Source organism: Capra hircus, chromosome 23 (assembly GCF_001704415.2).
Source record: "Capra hircus breed San Clemente chromosome 23, ASM170441v1, whole genome shotgun sequence".
NCBI lineage: Eukaryota > Metazoa > Chordata > Mammalia > Artiodactyla > Bovidae > Capra > Capra hircus.
This window is the reverse complement of record NC_030830.1, coordinates 23,355,201-23,369,372: the sequence shown is the minus strand read 5'-3', so window position 1 is coordinate 23,369,372 and position 14,172 is coordinate 23,355,201. Positions and strand designations below refer to the sequence as shown.

Here is a 14,172-nt window from a genome sequence, read left to right as displayed (position 1 = left end):
CAGCAACTGATGATGTCATAGATCACTGATGCTGATTTGGTCCAACACTGAGATCACCCAATCCAGGAACAAAGAAATGAGTTTCTTGATTGGTGTTACTTGGGATACAGGTGGGGGGAGGGTTCTTGTCCTCACTGAATGACACTCACATGCTCTCCTCACCCTTTCCTTTCCTGTTCTCCAGCATGGTATGTCTGTATTTCTCCAGAGGCTCCTGGATGGCCGCTCTGTTAGTGATGGTGGGGCTGAGCCCTCTCTTGGCTTGGGCCAGGGAGACCCAGTGTATGCACACCTTGGGTGGTGAGCTATTGTGGTGTGGGAGAAGAAAGAGTACTTTAGTCTCTATGTCCAGACCATGTCCCTTAGAGATTGTGACTCCAACCTACAACAAACAGTTCCTGAATACTTGACCTCTCTAGGACAGTGACATACACAGCCGTCATATCTATATTCTGTTTCTTCTCAACTCCCTTCTAATGAAGGAGTCTTGCATCTACAGCCTTGCATCCCATCCCTTCAGGTATTTGAGAAAATTTAGAAACTATAGTGTTAAAATAACTTTTCATTCAGTTGTTCTCTTTATTATATGAATTGTGCAAGAAAAAGGGAACGTTTCCCTGAAGATTTTATGGCAAATCTAAAGAATTAGGGAGTGCTGTGCTGTGCTTAGTCGCTCAGTCGTGTCTGACTCTTTGTGACCCCATGAACTGTAGCCCAGCAGGCTCCTCCATCCATCGGGATCCTCCAGGCAAGAATACTGGAGTGGGTTACTGTGCCCTCCTCCAGGGGGTCTTCCCAACCCAGGCATTGAACCTAGGTCTCCCACATTTCAAGTGTATTATTTACCATCTGAGCCACCAGGAAGCCCAAGAATACTGGAGTGGATAGCCTATCCCTTCTCCAGGGCGTCTTCCTGATCCAGGAATCAAACCAGGGTCTCTTGTATTGCAGGCAGATTTCTTTACCAGCTGAGCTACCAGGGAGACTTGTTCTAAAAGATCGTGTTATGTCCTCAACAAGATCTGTGATGATGCCATCTCTCCCAGTGGGAGGATGTATCAAGGGACCTCCCCCATTATCCTCTTTCTTTTCCCCCCAAACCCAAATGTTTATAAAAATTTGAATCCTTGTATTAGATGTTCTTTGACAGAGTTAATTTTCTCTTTATTTATCTTGGGTAAAGTACCCTGGAGCTGAAGCAGTGTTTCTTAGTACTTAGAATGACCACGTAGATAAGCAGTATCTATGGGATGTCTTAAAGAACTGAAGGCATCTTCTGAAAACCCAACACAGGTTAGTAACCATCATGAATCTATTTTGAGCCTTTCTATGCTATCAGTTTCTCCTACAACTCCCCTTTCTCTGACCTGAGCATACAAGTATCCAATAATTCAATGAGTATAGAATAAATTATGTGAAATTCTGATTGTGTAGGTCATAGATAGTCAAATATCAGCCATTTCACATGGCAAGCCATGTGCCCTGAATGGGTACAGAGAGTGTGACGGTTGTGTCCATCCCATTTGGCTGAAAGCCAATAGGCAAGTTGCAGGAACTCATTAGCCTCTTGGAGTCTCAGGCCCACATTTTGTAAGATTGGACGTCATGTCCTCTGTTTCCCTTAATCAATTATGTTTGCTTATATCAACTTTTAACTCCTTCCAATTCTTTTCCCAACCATGCCGTCACCAGATTTGAAAATCCCCAAAGCTGGCACAGACCCTCAGCACTATAATAGATTCATTGAACTACTTAAAACATAGTGAACTCTCCCTCTTTCTAAATGACCATTTCCTCCCTGTGAATGTTTATTCCAACTAGTAGGTGGAGAAAGAAGCAATTCGTCTGAATTTCTTGCAGGGAGTAGAAGGGATGTAATGTGCCATTAGAATAAGAGAGTGCTGGCCCTGAGCCTTTTCCTGCTTTCCAGGGTTCTCGCAAAGATCACTTCCTATAATCCCGGGTTTACTCATTTTGACCAAAAATATTTTTCTAAGCAGCTGCTCTATTCTGGACTCTGTTCTTGGCTCAGACAATTCTATTTGAATAAGATATGAAAATCCTCTATCATCAATAGAACTTACCTAATGACAGGAGAGAAAGACAATAATCAAGTAAGTATTCAACACAAAGCGAATATAAGAACATTTCAGTGAGCAATGGGGCTCTGACAAACAAAATCTGTGCTATGTGGCAGAGAAAATGGGATTCATCCCAATTTAGTTCAGGTGTCTAGGGCACTCTGTCTGATAAAGAGACATTCTGTTGAGATGTGAATGAGAAGAAGCCAGTCCCGTGAAGCAGCTAAGGAACAAGTGGGAACATGAGAAAGGCCATCTGGGAAGATGCTTGTTGTGTTTAAGGGACAGAAAGAAAGTTAGAGTGGCTGAAGCAGAGCAAGCAGGTTGAGGGGTGAAATAAGTTGAGGTCAGAGAGGAAGTCAAATGATGATGAAGATATTATTCACTTCAGGAAGTTAAAAAATAAGAATATCTTCTGAGCCTGCATTCTTAAGGGTTATAAAATTAAAATGTCAGTATATTTATTGAATATTTACTTGATCAGCACTAGGAAGAGTCACTGTTTATTAATAATTTCACACTTAACAATATCCTATGAGGAACATACTATTGTTAAATCCATTAAGCTTCTGGATATTTTAACTTAGGTTAAAAACCCAAGTGGACGAGCTTGTGTTCCAAATTACACTTCCTAATTCTATAGCTTGGGCTTCTCGACTCAATGGGCATGAGTTTGAATAAACTCCGGGAGTTGGTGATGGACAGGGAGGCCTGGCGTGCTGTGGTTCATGGGGTTGCAAAGAGTTGGGCACGGCTGAGCAACTGAACTGGACTGAACTGAACTATGATTAGTAAATAGTGGCTTAATTAAGTCTGAATTGCTGACAAAATTTCTGAGGTTCACATGTACTAGTGTGTGAGGAGTATGCAAGGAATGCTAGTTCCAATATACACAGTCATTTTGCATTTATTTGAAAAATTCCATCAGGGTTCACACTATGTGCAGACTGTGCTGGGTCTGTGTTGAAGAATACAGAAAAGCATTCAATATGCTCCTTCTGAGATTTTATTGGTAAGTTGGGCTAGGGTTGACAAATAAAATGTAGGATGCCCAGTTAAATCTGAATTCCAGCTAAATAATAATAGTTTATCTGAAATACAAATTTCACTGGACATTCTGTATTTTTATTTGCTAGATCTGGCAACCTTAAGTTGGACACCTGAGCTGGACTAACAGTGCTACAGTGAACAGCAACTTCACCCATTAAAAAGAAAACCTAACTTTCTTATCTGTAAAGAAGGTACTTAGGGAATTTCTGTGTGGTAAAATATACCTGTTCTGATCCAATGTGTCCTTTTCTCTGCCATTGTTTCTAAGTGAGGGTCTTTTTAAAAAAATTATTTATTTTAATTGGAGGCTAATTACTTTACAATATTGTATTGGTTTTGCCGTACATCAACATGAATCTGCCACGGGTGTAAATGTGTTCCCCATCCTGAACCACCCCCCCACCTCCGTCCCCGTACCATCCCTCTGGGTCATCCCAGTGCACCAGCCCCAAGCATCCTGTATCCTGCATTGAACCTGGACTGCCAATTTGTTTCATATATGATATTATACATGTTTCAATGTCATTCTCCCAAATCATCCCAACTTCTCCCTCTCCCACAGAGTCCAAAAGACTGTTCTATACATCTGTAAGTGAGGGTCTTAAAATCTGAGGACTTGACTTTTTTTTTTTTTTTGGTAAACTGTCTAAATGAGACTGTCATCTTCTTCTTGGTTTCCCACTTTCTGAGAGGACTTGACTACAAAGAGTTCTACATCTGTCCAAGACTGGCAATCTGATGCACTTGCATTATTGGGAGCAGGAGACCAAATTAGAAAATGAATTAGTTGGAACAGGGAACAGGAATAAAATGCCTGTGGCTATAATAATTTGCCACTATGGATAAGTAGTGGACAGTGGCAGAGAAATTAAGAGAGAATATGATGTGAAGGATAGATTATATGACTTGGTAATTGGTTGGCAAGGCAAAGAAATTGGTAAACCTTTGTTCTTAACAAATTTATTTTGTGGAAAAAATAGTTTTCCAGCAGGATAGGACTCCTAAAAAAATAGAAATTTCACATAGGGTCAAGATTTTCAACAGATAAAATATTGTCAGATTTTTTAATGTAATTCTCCGCTGAAGCATAATCAACAGTGGCTTTTTTTTTTTTTTTTTTGACCACAGATTTTTTTTCTGGTGGGTTCATTTACACCACTTGTGGTCAGAAGCCTCTCCTCCCTCCTTTTCCCCACCTGTTTCCCTCCCCTTCCTACCAGAACCACTGGCAATACCTGGGTCCACTTTAGGCTGTCATACTAGAGCTTTATTCTAACATCTAGTTGGTAGAGCCAGGGATGACGGTAGACACCCTACAATGCACAGAGCAGCCCTCACCCCCACAGTCACAAATAATTATCTGGTCCAAACGTCAGTAGTGTAGAGATTGAAAACACACTTTACTTATGCTGTGCTGCTTCTAAGAATTCTAGACGCATACTCATCTTTTAATACAGTTATTTATGGTTTGGTTTGGTTTCATTACCCAAACAAAACAAGACAGTTGCATAAATTCACCACCTTCTTGTTGAATCCACTCAATGAGCTCAAGTTCAAGATCTTCATTTTCATCTCTTGCCTTATGAAATGTTTTTCAAAATTTCATGAGTCTTTGATCATCACAACTTCTTAACTTTCATCAACTTGACTTTACAATGCACAAATAGTGGTGACTGCCACAAATGTTTTTCAAGAAAATGCCTCGAATTTCTGCAGTAATTCTACTTTTCATTCCTTTGATGCTATCAAAGGGCTTCATTTAGTTATCGCACTTTTAGCAAGAGTTGTTTAACTCTTCCTGACATTTTCACAATTTAGTTAAACATAAAGACGAAACATAAAATATGTGTATATATTTATACATATATGTATAGTTAACAAATGTGTATTAAAACTACAGAAGCACATGTAACCTCTAAGGGCTCTGAGACATATTTGACTTCTCCCAGGTGGTGCAAGTGGTAAAGAACCCACCTGCCAATGCAGGAGACACAAGAGACGAAGGTTCCATCTCTGAGGTGGGAAGATCTTCTGGAGGAGGGCATGGCAACCCACTCCAGTACTCTTGCCTGGAGAATTCCATGGACAGAGGAGCCTGGTGGGTTATGGTCCATAGGGGTCACAAAGAATTGGACATGACTGAAGTGACATAGTATGCACCCCAGCAGCTCAGATTTGCTAAACAAGCTCTGCCACAAAGTACTTTTGTTTTGTTGTTTTAAGAAAAATATGGTTTTCTCGATTTGGAAATGCAGAAAAGGTAGAAGTGCATTGGGATCATGGTTTTAATCTCCTTGAAACTCTTCAAAAGTTTCCCATTACATCTAGCATAAATTCAAATTTCTGACATCACCTACAATCTTTTAAGCACTTGGTTCCTATGATTTTTTCTAGTGGAATCTTTTAGTCTCCACCTTCAATCTCTGTGCTTCAGTGAACTGCTTTTATTTTTATTTTTCTGGTTTCATAGAGAAGTACATCTCTTTTAAGCTTCTACACATGCTATTACCTTTACCTAAAATATGCCTCCCTTTGCCCCCTGACATACACACACCTCCTCTTCCTCTAGCTCATATCAACATAACCTTTTAGTGTACATCTTAAATGTCATTCTTCAGGAACTTTTGACACTCTAACGTAATTATTATTTGTTTTAGAACTCCGCACTTTTCTTCTGACATTTCTGACTCCTGTGTAAAATTAATCCTCTTGTGGTTGGGTGTTTTCCATCACTTTCATTAAATTTTATGATCTTAAAAGGTAGGAGCTTCCTTGGTTGCTCAGGGGTAAAGAATTGCCTGCCAATCTTTCTGAGATGTCTTTTAGGTCTAACTTTCTTCCTTTCTTGGTTTTCTTAGGATGTATTATTTTTATATGGTTGACATGATTTTGAAATCACCTTCCTAAATTATTATTTTTTTTTACTTATGGCAGGAAGTGAAGAAGTAAAGAGCCTGTTGATAAAAGTAAAAGAGGAGAGTGAAAAAGTTGGCTTAAAACTCAACATTCAGAAAACTAAGATCATGGCATCCAGTCCCATCACTTCATGGCGAATAGTTGGGGAAACAATGGAAACAGTGAGAGATGTTATTTTGGGGGGGGGGGGGCTCCAAAATCACTGCAGGTGGCGACTGCAACCACGAAATTAAAAGATGCTTGCTCCTTGGAAGAAAAGCCCTGACCAACCTAGACAGTATATTGAAAATCAGAGACATTACTTTGCAGAAAAAGGGCTGTCTAGTCAAAGCTATGATTTTTCCAGTGGTCATGTATGGATGTGAGAGTTGGACTGTAAAGAAAACTGAGCTCCAAAGAATTGATGCTTTTGAACTGTGGTGTTGGAGAAGACTCTTGAGCATCCCTTGGACAGCAAGGAGATCCAACCACTCTATCCTAAAGGAAATCAGTCCTGAATATTCATTGGAAGAACTGATGCTGAAGCTGAAACTCCAATCCTTTGGCCACCTGATGCAAAGAGCTAACTCATTTGAAAAGACCCTGATGTTGGGAAAGATTGAAGGCAGGAGGATAAGGGAACAACAGAGAATGAGATGGTTGGATGGCATCACCAACTCAATGGACATGAGTTTGAACAAGCTCTGGGAATGCTTCCCTGGTGGCTCAGAGGGTAAAGTGTCTGTCTACAATGCAGGAGACCTGGGTATCCCTGGGTTGGGAAGATCCCCTGGAGAAGGAAATGGCAACCCACTCCAGTATTCTTGCCTGGAGAATCCCATGGACAGAGGAGCCTGGCGGGCTACAGTCCATGGGGTCGCAAAGCATTGGACACGACTGAGCGACTTCACTTTCTTTTCTTAGAGAAGCCTGGCGTGCTGCAGCCCATGGGGTCACAAAGAGTCAGACACGACTGAGTGACTGAACTGACGGACTTAACATACTGATGTTACTATTTTTATAATGCTAGTTGTATTTAAGTAGTTTAATGTTACTTCTTTTATAGTGGGAACACTTTACCTCACATTTCCCTTTGTTAGATCTTTTTCAGTATTGCCAAATAGTTGACATTTTATATCATTTTGTTTTTATTTTATATGTCTTTAATTTCTAAGGTTCCTGAACATTTTCACATATTTATTGGCAAACATCTATTACAACTTTAAGAATTATCTGAAGTTTATTATCTCTTAGATCTTTGTGTTTTTCTCAGTGGTTTTATGGATTCTCTATGCATTATAATAAACACTTTGCTGGTATTCGATTCAGTATTTTATCTTGTTTGTAGTTTATATTTTGATTCTGTTAGTTATTTTCCATGTTAGAAATTTAAACATTTATATTTAATAAAATACTGCAAAATTGTTAATGAAAATTTGCTGTCAGCCTTAGATTTGCCATTTTGTGTTATTATAAAAATGCTTTTCCAACAGTTTTCACCTTTAAAAAAAATAATTGTATTTACTGTGGCTGGTGGTGTGGGGATCTTCTTGGGCACTAAGCACATGTATTAATGAATCTCAGACTCTACCCTGAGCTCAAACGTCAGCTTAAAAAAAGAGAGACTGTTATAAAATGATCAGTTCAGTAAAAAGACTGCTTATTTTGCAAAGGGGGCCTCCTTGGTGGCTGATACAGCAAAGAATGTGCCTGCAATGTGGGGGACCCAGGTTCAAACTCTAGGTTGGGAAGTTCCCCTGGAGAAGGGAATGGCTACCCTCTCCAGTATTCTTGTCTGGAGAATTCCATGGACAGAGCTGCTGTCCAGTGGGTAGCAAAGTTGGACACAACTGAGTGACTAACATTTTCACTTTCACTTCATTTTGCAAAGGAGAGAAATTGATCAACTGAGTGTAATTGCATGTGTTCTTTTTTTTTTTTAAATAAATGACTATTTGCTCCTTTCCTTCTCCTTCAGAGCTCAGGCTTTTCTTGGGACTCAATTCATAAAGCTTCAGAATTACCTTTGTCTATTCCTGTTTCCCAGAGTTAGATCACTTTCTTGGGTGTTCTAAGGTATGAGCGTAGCATTCTCAGGAATTTTTTTCTCCATCTCCCCATCTACCTCAAGCTGTTCCCCAATTATCCACACTACTTTGAATCACGTTTTCTCTCCAAGTAAAAGAAGATAGCAAATATCTAAAGGATTTTGAAAACGAAGTTCCAGCCATTGTTTTAGGTGCATTAATCCTCACACAACCCTAATACACATATTAGTATTATCCCATTTATATTTGGGCAAAGCAGTGCAAGTATTTGAACTCAGGCACTCTGGCTCCAGAAATCATGCATTAAGTAATATGTTATTGTCAAATGAAATATTTCCTGCCATATGAGTGGGCAAGAAATGTCACAGCTATCTGCAATTCCAGCCCTTCAAATGTGAATTTCTGAGCCACGCTAACAAACAATGCCACTCTCTACACAAGGAACTTAAGGATGTCACAGTCATCAGCGATTTCAGCCATCTAGTGTGAGTGGGAAGGCTCAAAGGGAATTTAAGAAACAAAACTATCTCTGTAAATATGCAGGATGCTGGCCCCAGACAGCGGAGATGCATCTGAAAGGAATGACTTCAATAATCCCAGATTCCTGCATCTTCCCATACACAGAAGAACACTAAATTTTTGATGTTTAGATTGCCTGTCCTCTTCGTTGCAAAGTTGTATATAGCCTGACTCCCTCTCCCACCACCTTGGAACAGTTTTCTCAGGGCCACTGAGATTCTGTCTCCCAGGCTCAGATACCTTAACATTCCCACCAAATAAAATAGCTCTCTACTTACAGGTTGTGACTAATTTTTTAGTCAACCCTAAATACCTTGCAAAGATTGGTAAACACATCAGGTCATAATGAATAATTCTTTGGGGCTATGAAAAAACAAAACAAAATTAATTTCCTCCACATCTCTGAAATCTAACAGTCCCATATTGTAAGAATTAAAGTCTAGGCTCATGGTTCTAACTCCTGTTGGGTCACATGGCCAGTTTTCAGAGAGGTCTGCCAAGACTGGAGCGTGGGACTGGAGACTAGGGGCAGAAAGGCAGCCAGGGAGATTTACTCTGCCTTCCTCACTGATTCCCTCCACCTTTTCTCTCCCAGTGGAGCCTGCAGTGACTGTGTATCCTGCAAAGACCCAGCCCCTGCAGCACCACGACCTCCTGGTCTGCTCTGTGGATGGTTTCTGTCTGGGCCATGCTGAAGTCAGGTGGTTCTGGAAAGGCCAGGAAGAGGAGGCTGGGGTGATCTCCACAGGCCTGATCCAGAACGGAGACTGGACCCTCCAGACCATGGTGATGCTTGAAATGGTTCCTCAGAGTGGAGAGGTCTACACCTGCCAAGTGGAGCACCCCAGTCAGACGAGCCCTCTCACAGTGGAACGGAGTGAGAAGCATTCTGATCTCGTGAGTTCCTCACCCACCGTGGAGGGGGCTTGTTTACCCCTGAGTGTCAGGTGTCTCCTCTCCCTACACCATGTGTTCATTTGCTTATGTTCTCCTGTCCTCCAGCTGAGGTTACTGGGGGAGCCGTGTGATATCCTGTGATAGAAATCGTCTAATAGTTTATCCTGCGATAGTTTCTCCAAATAACTGTGCCCTGAGGGGAGGCAGTTCTGCCTGACAAGGAGAAAAGAGGTGTCCCCAATCTGAAGCTCCATGAAATCTCAAGTCATGGTCACTGCGTGGCCCGGGGCACCTGTCCCTGCCTTAGATTGGGCTTGTACTTCTGATACTGTTGCCCTGAGTTCATTGTTGTTTGAAGGGCGCATCCTCTCTAATGTAGGCACTTTTCCTGACTTGAGAGGAGTCCAGCCTTACTCTGCCATCTGAGAGAAGATACTTAAATTCATTCAATCCCTGACTTCTCATCCATCCTGGCACTGAAGTCACGTGGCCTTGTGTCAGGGCTGTGCTATTGAAGCGAGTCAGTACCTGAGCCTTGTAGCTACTCAGCGTGATTTTTACATTCTTTCTCTAGCAGTAGTCAGTTATTTTAGTTCTTCCGGCTGCCCTCCCTCATTCCTGAAGCTCTCAGTCTCAGAGTCTCAATTAGCAAAGTTGTATTTCAGATAAAAATCACAAAACTAGCTTCTTTTCTCAGGGGCACAGTCTACTCTGCTCAGAGTAAGATGATGAGTGGAACAGGGGGCTTTGTTCTGGGTCTGCTCTTTCTTGTGGTGGGGCTGTTCACCCACTTCAGGAATCAGAAACGTGAGGAGCCTGTTTACAGCTGAGACCCCACCCACAGGCGTTTTTTATTTTTGCAAAAAGAACGATGGCTTTGCTCAGTTCTCTGTCTCAGTGACACTGTATAAAGCCGTTATTTCCCTGGAAATCCAGAAATCAATAGTCCTTGATTACTTATAGTTGAAACATAAGCGGTTATGACCTGTAGAGATAAGGGAAAGGTTAACATGCTTGGTGATTCGGGGTGGAGATCCTGGGACAAATGCAGGAAGAGCCCCAGGGTGATGAAATTATACTGGGTTTGTGTGACAGAAGCTTCATGGGTCACGAGTTCTCAGGGTCGCTCTCCTTTCTGCCCTGGCATTATCTGGTGTGGTTGCAGTGTCGAGAAATTTCAGATGGGGCTCTGGGTCTGAGGACATTGAATCTGGTAAGAGAATTGCCTCCATATCTTGTAAATCTGTATATCTTCCCTTCAGTTTCCCAGGACACTCTGGACTTCAGCCAACAGGTAATGCCCTTTAATCCTCTTTTAGAGATAGATTTGGTCTCTGGCTCAGTGGTAAAGAATCTACCTGCCAATGCAGGAGACACAAGAGACATGGGTTTCATCCCTGAGTCGGGAATATCTCTTGGAATAGGAAATAGCAACACACTCCAGTATTCTTGCCTGGAAAATTTCATGGACAGAGGAGCCTAGGGACTCCTAGGCTTGAAAAGAGTCAGACATGACTGAGTGCATAGGCATAAGCGCACCCGTGTATGCACACACACACACACACACACACACACACACACACACACACGGTCTCCTAAAATTGATCGTAGAGATGACAAGACAGGAGACAGACATAATGAGAAAGGTTTTGAATTCTAAACTTCTTGACACTTAGTAAAAGGCCAGCTCTCTCAAGTAGCTTTAGCTCAGGGATTTTTAGGAATTTTTTCTCACTTCTTACAGTACTGCTTTAACAGGAGACCCTTTGGAAGAGAGGAAAAGAAGCTGCTTGTAGAATTAGTAAAACAATGCTCTCCTTTGTCTCCTGCAGGTCTCCTAAACTGAAGTGAATACAATGACACTCACAAGAAGAAAAACCATCGGTTTCAGCTGTTCTCCAGCATGGAAGTGTTACCCGCACTTTTAATCCACAAAGAGATTCTGCAGGTTTGCTCCTGCAGAAAATAGCCTTTCTTGATAGCTTCCTCAGCCCCTGACCCTTGGCCTGGAAATCCCCAGTACTGAAGGCAGTCAATCCTGGGTGTTAATTGGAAGGACTGATGCTAAAGCTGAAACTCCAATACTTTGGCCACCTCATGAGAAGAGTTGATTCATTGGAAAAGACCCTGATGCTGGGAGGGACTGGCGACAGGAGAAGGGGACGACAGAAGATGAGATGGGGGGATGGCATCACCAACTCAATGGACATGAGTTTGAGAAAACTCCGGGAGTTGGTGATGGACAGGGAGGCCTGGTGTGCTGCGATTCATGGGGTCGCAAAGAGTCAGACACGACTGAGCAACTGAACTGAACTGAACTGGAGGCAGTACTTTATCTTCATTCTTTCCTGGTCCCTTTTGTATTCAACCCTAAGAGCTTCCCTTGCATCTGAATACCTTTTACTGACATTTCTTTACAAAGCTTTTCTCAAATAAACATGGAATGAGAAGCATCTGCTTTCAAGGAAAAAAAAGTAGGAAAAAATGGGGGTGGGAATTTCCCTCTCTATCTGTCTTTAGCTCTTTTTGGCAGAGCTAATAATAAAATTGACCCAAGACAGATTAACAGAAGAAAAAGAAAATTTAACTCATGTGCATGGAAGTCTCATAGAAACAGAATCTAAGAAGTGGCCAGAGCAGGTGGCTTTTACGCTTTTTAGACAAAGAAACACATTTGTGAGTAATTGATAGGACCAAGAAACTTCGGTTTAGATCGCTGCAATAGTGAAGAATCTGAACAGAGTTTGGGCTTGGGGTAGTAAATTACAGAAGCAACAAAATTTGTTTACACAGACTTCTTGGTTGAATTCCTGTCTCTGGTGCTGAGTGTGTCTTACTTCCAGAAGCAGGGTGTCCATCTAAACCGATTGTTGTCATTTCAGAGGGCTCCAAAGAGCTCTGGTACCATAGTCCTTGATGCCTCTGCAGAGAAGAATTCAGTGAGAGAGAGAAGCGGTAGATAAGAAGTGATTTACTAGAATAGGGCACCTGTGAAGTTTACAGGCAGGCGAGCCAGACATGCCCAGACCAACCCAAGAACTTCCTGAGCTACAATTTCATAAGCAAAGGAAAAGTGGGGAGGGGGAGAAGCCCTTCTTTCTTGAGTAGACATGTTGTTTTCATCATTAGCTCCTCCTCCAGGTTGAGTGGGGTGGGGGTGGGGGTGGGGTTTCTTGTCCCTAAGTAGTCAAGCTGGTTAACAATTGAATGTTTTATATGTGTGCAGAGAGCGTGTCCTAGGGATCATTAACTTCCTGAGCTCACTGGGCAGGATGCGGGTCTTAGGACACCACCGTTTTATTGTTTGGGGGCATGTCTTAGGCTACTGCTGCGTGGTTTTGCTGCTCAGCAAGCCTGCTTGGTTTTGTGGTTAAGTGAACCTGCTTTCTCAAGTCATCATTAACTAACAGGGGTCTCTCATAGTTTTTACTTACAACCCCCTACTAGGATTAACTATTTAATCATCTATTTTGTCCCCATCACATCTTTTGCATGAGAGATTTTTTCCTGCTTTTAAGGAGACAGAAAGGAGGGTCAGAGTGTCTCTTGTGTTAGCCACTTCATAAGTAACATTAATTCAAAATAATCAACATACCATTGTGCCATGTTTGGGGACAGACTTCCCTGAGCCCCAACAAGAGAATTTCATCAAGATTCAATCACAGTTTTAATTTTTATTCCTGATTTTCAGTCATGTGTGGGTCCGGTAGATTTCTTTACTTCATTTCTTTGTTTTATCTTGAGTTTTTTGTACTCTGTAATTAGGAATATTTAGTTGAGATAATAGCCAAGTTTTTGGAAGTAAAGTAATACACTTCTAAATAATCCATAGCTTATCAAAGAATTAATTTGATGAGAAATTAGAAAACTATTGGAATGTTAAAATAGACTTTCAAAATTTATGATATACAACCAAAGCAATCTCCAGAGGGAAATCTCCAGAGGGAAGTTTATAGATTTAAAATATAAATGTATATTTATATTTATATGAAAATAAAAACATATAAAATTCAGAGATCTAAGCTTTTAAATGAAGAATCTAGGAAAAGTAAATTTAACCGTAATAATAGAAGAAATGAAATAATAAAGAGAAAATTAAGGCAATTGAAACTAAATGCATGATAAACAGAACTAGGTCTCCTTTCTTTCTTTCATTTTTTAAATAAATCACCTATAAGGTGGCTAAAAATAGGGAAAAAATCTAAATTACAAATTATTAATATCCAGAATGCAAAAATATTCCTAAAGAGCCTTCAGACATTAAAAAGATACTCAGTTCAGTTCAGTTCAGTTGCTCAGTTGTGTCTGACTCTGTGCAACCCCAGGAACTGCAGCACGCCAGGCCTCCCTGTCCATCACCAACTCCCGGAGTCCACCTGAACCCATGTCCATTGAGTTGGTGATGCCATCCAACCATCTCATCCTCTGTTGTCCCCTTCTCCTGCCCTCAATCTTTCCCAGCATCAGGGTCTTTTCAAATAAGTCAGCTCTTCGCATCAGGTGGCCAAAAGATTGGAGTTTCAGCTTCAACATCAGTCCTACCAATGAACACCCAGGACTGACCTCTTTTAGGATGGACTGGTTGGATATCCTTGCAGTCTAAGGGACTCTCAAGAGTCTTCTCCAACACCACAGTTCAAAAGCATCAATTCTTCGGCACTCAGCTTTCTTTATAGTCCAAC

General features: G+C 41.3%; 1 pseudogene; it reads left to right on the top strand.

Moving 5' to 3' along the window:
• On the top strand, nucleotides 6,354-10,798 carry LOC108633435 (annotated as a pseudogene).